We start from the raw sequence: 8,578 nt of genomic DNA on the forward strand, positions 1-8,578 counted from the left end.
GTTAAAGCCTGATTTGCATTTCAAAGCCGGCCGGGCCGGCCGCGTCCCTCCACCTCAGGGACGCCGCTCCAACTGCCCGGCATGTCATTTAATGTCAGCGGGCGCCGGGGCCTTGATGAAATTAATAGGGTGGCCCGTGATTGATAACGGCTCCCTCCCGCTCATCACTGCCGGTATCACGCCGTCCGTCCGTCCGTCCGTCCGTCCATCTCTTCCCCCCTTGACTTCCTCCTCCTACGCCTCCGACAAGCCCGTCATCAGAGATCAGCCGCACTGCTTCACCTAGCATGTCCCTCATCTCCTCCTTTTGTACTTTTACTCAAGTAAAACATTGTATGTAGGCATTTTTCTCGTAACAGAGTATTTCTACCCTTTAGTATTGCTACTTTTTACTCAAGTAAAAAAACATCTTGAGTACTTATTGCACCACTGCTCATTCCCGCTGTAAAAAAGAAAGATCTGAAATGCTTTAAAATAAAAGATTTAAAAAAAATTATCCCTGGACAAAAATAGAGATGGGGACCAACGTACAGTAGACAGGACATTTATTGAGAAGCTTGTCTGTGCATTGCGATATGTGACAGAAATTGCGGCGCCAATGACATGATCTCCTCTTTTTGAAAGGAGTGGATGTCTATTTGCAAGCAGTGACAGCATGTTTTTATTTATTTATTTAACTGTTTATTTATTCGTTAAGAATAACGAAGCCCTTCAAGCCCTCGTTATGAAATCAGATAATCAAATAACTGTCCAGCACAGCGTGGTCAGGTTTGGATAACTAATACTTCAGCGTCTCAATATAATTCCTGTGGTACTGTATGTCCCAAGCAAGCCCTTCATTCACACTGTATGTCGTGGGTTGAATATTTAGTACTTAATATTTTTTAGAATTACTTTTATGCTCAATAGGCCCTTTTAAAGGCAGGTTAAACACAGCTAAAATGATTTAACATAAATTGTTAGCGTCTCATTTACAGTAGGTGTTAACTGTGTGCCAGCATGGACAGCTCCTGTACAGTTAACTTCATGCTGGCACACAGAGGCACCTAAATGAAAGCACACCCACAGTTAATGTTATTACCCTCAGCTGAGTTTACCCATCAAAATATCTGCTGTGAAAAAGATTCATTTATGTTTTATTATTATCTTTATTCTTATTCTACCTTACTTACTTACTTACTTACTTACTTAATCCTCTTTGTTTCCTGTGGAACATAAGGCTTTGACTATCTGCTTCCATCTGGTCCTACAGTATGTGCAGCACGTTGTGCCTCGACCTGAGCTCTTCTACTGTACCTACTATTATCTTTCTATTTTCATGCTTTCCCCTTTTACTTATAACTTAATTTCTTTCAATAGTTTTAATTCATTTCGAGAGCGTGACTGGGCCCCAATGGAAACAAGCCACAGGCTTTCTTGGGTTTAAAATCCTCTTAGCAGACCTAGTATTGAACTGTACTTTCCTGTGCTTTTTTTTTGCAAACTGCTAATGAAGTATTCAATCAATCAATCAAAACTGGAGTCAGTACTGCAATCAGATTATTGTTATGGATTACATAAGACTATAAATTCGGTGCAGTATTCCAGTTGACACGCTGTGATTGGACTAGCATCACCATCATTGTTCACAACATCTGCCATTTCCCAATAAAACGACCCACCTCTGTTCTGTAAAACAGCTTGTGAGGCTCCCACAGCAGTTTGCCTCTCCCTCCCAAACTCTCGCTCTCTCTCTTCCTGATGGTGTGAGTGCTCTGCAATGCGATAAAACACGGTGGATCTAGGAAGTGAGTTTGCAAGCCGAGGCCCTTCAGAAGAGGCAGGGGGGAAGGGGTGAGGCAGAGATGGAGAGGCACAAAGCGAGATGTCAGTCCTGGATAGAACATGAAGGCTTATCCAAGCATCAGTCTCCAGGCTTGACTATAACAACTCCGCAGGCATGCTCACTCAAACCCCTACAACTGACCCAGAATGCCACGCCACAACTTCCCTAAATGTTCACGTCTCCCTGCTGCGTTGCCTTCACTCTCTTCCGGTTGCTGCCAGCACCCAATACAAAACACCTATTACGTTCAGGACATGATCCACCCCTACACTCCTTCCCGCACACTTAGATCAGCTCAAGTCAAGACTGCAAACTCACTCCCCATTTCCCTCTGCAGTCTGACAACTCACCTCTTCAGACTCTAGCTCAACCCCTAGCACTCCTTGTATCACTTGTTACCTAGTTTTGATCGATGTGAGTTATGCAGATATACAATACGGTATATTTGTTACTTGTTCATACAAGCTATGTATGTTATTTAGACATACTGCTTGTCCACAAAGCAGCATTTAATGCTGAGAATGTAATAGATATAGCACATTGTTTAGACAGATGTTTACCTGGTATCCTAGTTACTTTGTAGCACTTAATTGTTTTCTTTGCACTGTATTTATGTGACCATTACATGACCTGTTATTTGTTGGCTGGGGTTCATACTATTTACTCTGATCTTGCACTTTCTAAGTCACTCTGGAAAAGAGGGTACTGCTAGATGCAACTGTAAATTGTATATTGTAAATGAAGCCGTTTGCAGCTGATAGCAGAAGACCCGATCCCACAGGTCGGTGTGTTCACTGTGGGTCAACACGTTCAAGAAAATCCTCACAGGCCTCGACGCAGAACAAGAGGATAGAGAGAGTCAGACTGATGAACACGATAAGTCCCAACTGAGGGCTGATAGAAGAGGAAGGATATACTAGACTAGAGAGAGAGAGAGAGAGAGAGAGAGATCCACTTGTCCTGAAATGACTTGATATGTTCTTGTCAGTGTTAATCTCTGTGTTGTGAGAAGGGTGTTGGTGGTGTGTGTGCGTGTGTGTGTGTGATTGCGCGCGCGCGTGCGCAAATGGATGTGAGACACTAATCTCTTATACAAGCTATGGATGGAGCTCAGTGTGTGTGTGTGTGTGTGTGTGTGTGTGTGTGTGTGTGTGTGTGTGTGTGTGTGTGTGTGTGTGTGTGTGTGTGTGTGTGTGTGTTTTTGGCCTGCCTGCATTCAATTCCATCGTCCTCTCCGATCCACTTCATAAGAGCACATTATTTTTATTTATACACTCTCTAAAGCAGCAGCATTCACATCAAAGACAAAACAAGAGCAAGACCATAGGGGTGACGCATAGCCCTGTCTCTGTCCACTCTCTCTCTCTCTCTCTCCCTCGCTCTCTCTCTCTCATTCACTCATTTACATCAGCCATTATCGGTGTATATTGAAAGCATTGAGATAAAGGGGAGAGAGAAAGAAAAACAAGCCGCTGAAAAAAAAGAAAAAAGAAAAAGAACAATGAAAGGAGAGCGAGCGGCGACGTTTGAATCAATTACATCCTAAAGAATCTTTCATTTGCATTCGTATCTGTTCAAAACCTGAACAAATGCCAGATGCTTTTGTGTGTCCAGTTATTTATAGTGGGTTTTTGTGTGCGCGCATGTGTTGCTGTTTTTTTTTGTTTTTTTGTAATTGTGCAGGAAATATCAAATTTGCATAGAGTGATTATTGTTGATTGTTTATCTAGCCGTCAGGACGTTTCAATATCCCAACGCTGACAGGTTGTCAAGTGCTTAAAACTCATTTATTTGTACGGGTGGGGGTGGGGGGAATTTGCATGTAATTTGGCGTTAATGAGGGGGAAGTCTGTGGTCATGGATTAGATGGCAGAAATGCTGGAGGGAACGAGAGGGATTCAAGCTGACTGGCATTCCTCCACTCGAAGCGAAGCCCGCCGCGCACACATGCTTCATCCTCGGCGCGGCTTCTAGCTTGCGGCTCCAACTAGCGGCTCTGGCTAGTGCTGCACAACTTGGAGGTGCAAAAGGACCATGCATGCAGATGCGTGGCATTGCTGTGTACTTTACCACAAGAACCAAAAATAGCACATCTACAAGCTCACAACATGTCGCGTAGTGCAGGTTTTAGGTCACCTATTTGCGGCAAAGATATTTAGTGTAGAGCAAAACAGGTGGGGACCTAGTATAGAGCCCTGGGGGACACTCATCAACTAAGAATATAGGGTTTCAGTGGTTAATCTGATAGTGAGACACATCGTTGCTGTCGGGCAGAAACCTTGTATCTCCATGTTTCAACTTTTTATGTTTTTATTTTTTTGCAAATTAATGTCCTACTTCATTACAGAAGAGTGTCGCACCAACGTAGTCAAAATAGCAGATCTACAAGCTCACAACAGCACAAGACATAATTCCCAAGCCTCAGTAAAAGGCAGTGGCAAACAGAAAAGTCTTCAGCTTTGATTTAAAATAACTGATTGTTGTAGTAGACCTGCAGTTTTCTGGGAGTTTGTTCCAGATAAAAACTGAATGCTGCTTCTCCATGTTTAATTTTGGCTCTGGGGACATAAAGTTGACCAGTCCATGGATGGTTCATTATGTAGAACGACATGTATTTTGGCCCTAAACCATTCAGTGCTAGCCTATATAAACCAGTATTTTTTCTGATCTATATTTGACAGCCAGGAAGCTATTAAGCCTTCAGCCTGCATACTCTCTGCATGTTGGCCATTTAAAGTTCCTTTGATCTTAGAGCTGTAAGTATTTTCTGCCTATTTTGGGGAGCTTTTCAAGTTTCCTTATTGGCTTTACCAAATTATTTTATGTGTTCTTATAGCTTGAATTCACATATCTATCCAACACATATTGAACTCTATGTCATGCATATCAGGGGCTACACAGGTCAATTAGGGGATTAGCGATTATGCACAATGAAGGTATATTCTTATTTATCTGTACCCTGAGGCTTGTATATTATTCACCTGTGAGAAAAAACCTTCAAAGTCAAAAAGTTCCTAACTCAGTAATCAAAAACAAAACACACTTGGTTGTTGTGTGTACTCATGTGTTTATGTGCATGTGTGTTTCTATAGCTATTATTCAAATTACCTTCATTTCCAACTAGGACGGATGTGTCAGCTAAATTATTATGGAAGCAGAGAGGACAGTCTGTATATAACCCCCTCCTCCCCCATCCCGAAAAAACGAAGGCTGATTAATTATGTTTTATTAACAAACGGTGAGCAGACAACACCTCTTCCACAGTGTGGATGAACCAAGCGGCTCCCAATGGGGTTTCGCCTGTGTTTTCTCTGCTGTTAACAGCATTGTCTTTCATTATCAGGCCTCTGCTACATCTTTCATCCAACGAGAGGCCGGACGCGGAGAGCTAATGAGTAAACATAGCTGGGGGCGCACCGGAAAATACACACACTCACAATGTCCAGCTTTGATGAGATGTTTGGTGTTTGTTTTATTCAGGGTTTGAAAAAGTCAATTGACAGTCGGCTTCACCTGTCGTAAGGAAGTTAAAACCTTTAAGAAGGATGTTTTATTTTTCTTCTTCTTCTTCTTTTGAACAGCAGGTAGTCTTTGGGTTTGTTATAAGGTATGAGCCTGGGTGTGTTTCACAGCGCGCCGGCAGAGCATGAAACTTTGAGCGTGTGATAAAACATTAAAACGGTTTACATGGAGCTCAAGGTCATCTTCAAGGAAAGGGAGACGTGGCGAAGTGAGCCCTCAGTTCTCTCTCTCTCGCTGACAAAACTCACTCGCTCGCTCGCCGAGTATACATGGGAAAAAACCCAAACTTCCAAGGTTAAACACACATAGTGTTTCCCCTCTTAACCACATGAACTCTCCCTATTCTGGGAGGAACATTCTGCAAAAATCTACAATGCCTCAATGCATTGTGACCTTGTAAATCAGCTATTCCCGAAAATATTTGGTGTAGAGGGAAACACACACTCCCTGGATGACAGAGCAGAACCTCTGCCCCAAATTGTTCAGATCAGCCTGTTATAGCGCCACCAGGAGGCCGATCTTTGCAAAACAATTGTGTTGATATTACTCCCACAAATTTGTCCAAACATCACACAAATTGGTACACAGTATTCTATAGTCATGTGATCAACACGGATCTGTTAGATTTTTCATAATCCATCCTAATTGGCTAAGACTAGAAGCTCGGCCCTGCTACGCAGGGCCTCGCGTCTAGCCCGCCGCCACGCCCACGTAGCGCCCGCGGCCACTTGGCAGCGCATATAAGTGGCGTAGCGTCATGAGAGTCAGTGGGGCCGTGGCTCGGTCAGTGAAGACCCTGTAGCGCGGATGATATGTGGCATAGAGGGATAGATTTTAAATCTCCAGAGGAAACATCCGTGGGCTACCATTGGTTCAGCGATGTGTGCGGTCGCCCTGCGGCCCCTCCTCCTCCACCAATGTGCAGTATTGAGAGCCCTGACGTTGGCCTGCTGGTGGCGCTATAAAAGGTAGATGTGAAAAATGCAGGGCAAAGGTGTTTCCTTGACCTGTAGAGAGTGCACATACAAAGTTTTACACAGATTGGTGATGTTAAAGGTAAAAAGACAAATCGGGCTGTTATAGCGCCACCATGAGGCTGATTAGAAAAATCTCAAGTGGAATTTCTTCCTCGGCATATAGGGAATGTGGGTGCAAAGTTGCACGGAAAGTGCATGCTGTGTTGATAATTTGAGGCATTTTGGTCAAAACGGAGCAGTCCTGCAAACTTTGGAAGCCATTTTTAGCCAATCAGGATGGAATATGAAAAATCTGAAAGACCCGTTTTTTGTAATGACTATAGAGATACTGTGTACCGATTTGCGTGATGTTTGGACAAAATATGTAGGAGTATAAATGTGTTTTGCAAAAAGCGGCCTCCTGGTGGCACTATAACAGGGCCATGTGGAAGAAATGGGGCAGAGGTTCTGAATTGGCATCCAGGGAGTGTGTGTGCACAGTTTGGCTGCGATCAAGCCAACGATGTGGGAGATTAGCTATCCACAGACGCACGGACGGACGGACAGGGGGTAAAACATACTCTCGCGCCATGCCTTTCGGCCTGGCGGAGACAATAAAAAAACGAAAGTAAAGGAAAAGACCATTACTGCAACAAAAGTAGTCAACAAACTATACTATAAAACAGGGGTCTTCAACGTGTTGAGGCCAAGGACTCCCTAGCTGTGAGAGAGATGAAGCAGGGACCCCCTCTATATTGTATAAAATTGTGTTTCAGATAAACGTTTGCTGCTCTTTTTTCCCTCTACACCTATAACTCTATGCCAAAAATAGCCGATCTACAAGCTGGCAACGTCTCGCAGCGCGAGGCGTTGTGAGCTTGTAGATCTGTTATTTTTGGCTAAAGTTCTCCTCAGAGAAGGGATGCTTGGGTTGAAATGGTTAATGTAAAAAAAAAAAAATCATGTCACAAAGATTTGGCGGACCCCCTGTAGTAACTCTGAGGACCCCCTAGGGGTCCCGGACCCCCTGTTGAAGACCCCTGCTATAAAACATTGGCCAAATTGTCAAATAATATAAGAGAGAGGCCAACATGTTGAAAATAGCCGATCTACAAGCTTACAACGCCTCTCAACGTGAGGCGTTGTGAGCTTGTAGATCTGCTATGTTCACAATATTGACTTGTGGAACGGAGTCAAACAAAATGTGGGGGTCCCCAGTTCAAATATGATTATTTGGGGGGGGGGGGGGGGGGGGGGGTGTGACAGGTGCACATCCACATAGGGGCCGAAATTATCTGAAATTACTATACCATGATGCAGCCTAAAGATGCGTTGCACGGGGCGGTCCTGCCATTACGTTAGTTACTGGAGTTGCTGTGGAGCTACACAGTTCTCCAGAAGACACACAAGGCCACAATATACACCATCTACAATGGACTAACTGAGCAGCAATAATAACATTCACCACACGAACGTGCATTGTTGACAAAGTGATTGCACAGCCGCTGCAGGCATGACAACAACCACGTTAGCGTTAGCTACATGGCAGCTATCACAGCTCCCTGTCCGTCGTTGCTGCGACTGACTCTGATGGCTACAGCAAGCTCTCTAAGATGCCATTGTCTGGAAACTGCTCTTAGCGTGACACGACCAATGAGAGTGAGCGCTGTCGTTGTTGCTAAGATACGGTGGCGTCTCTGCCCCGTAGCTTGTAGATCTCTCACGCATGATTGGCGTAGGCTGCGTTGCCAGGTCTGACTGTTTGTATAAGCGATTTTGGGCTTATTTGGGTGCACTTTTGGGCTCGTTTCCATAGACCACGGCAGTGCTTATTTCTTTCCCGTGACCGATGTGGCAAAAAAAGGTGCAAAACGAACCATCCGGAAGTAAATTGCGAGATGAAATATATAGCACTTTTTGATTATTAGAGAAGGAGACACATGTGAAGGTGGAAAATTAAATGTAGGAGATTATATAGTTTTTCATGAGCGATTTTTGTAGCAAGTTGTGAGAGAATTGGGCCACTCCTGTGGGCGGGGGGCTGATTAGAACCATTGGGGTTTGGGAAGGAGACGCTCTCTGTTTGAGTGGTAGGATTGGCATCTAAATTTTGCAGGACTGGCTTGTCTTGAACAAAATGCCTCAAATCATGAACGCAGCGTCCGATTGTCGTGAAACTTTGCACGCACATTCCCACTAGGTCGAGGAACCCATGACACCCTTTTCACATTGTCCTGCCACCAGGAGGCAGATTTTTGCTAAACATTTTTTTTAA

This window comes from Gymnoscopelus microlampas (genome assembly GCF_963454915.1).
Source record: "Gymnoscopelus microlampas genome assembly, chromosome: 24".
In the NCBI taxonomy this organism is placed as follows: domain Eukaryota; kingdom Metazoa; phylum Chordata; class Actinopteri; order Myctophiformes; family Myctophidae; genus Gymnoscopelus; species Gymnoscopelus microlampas.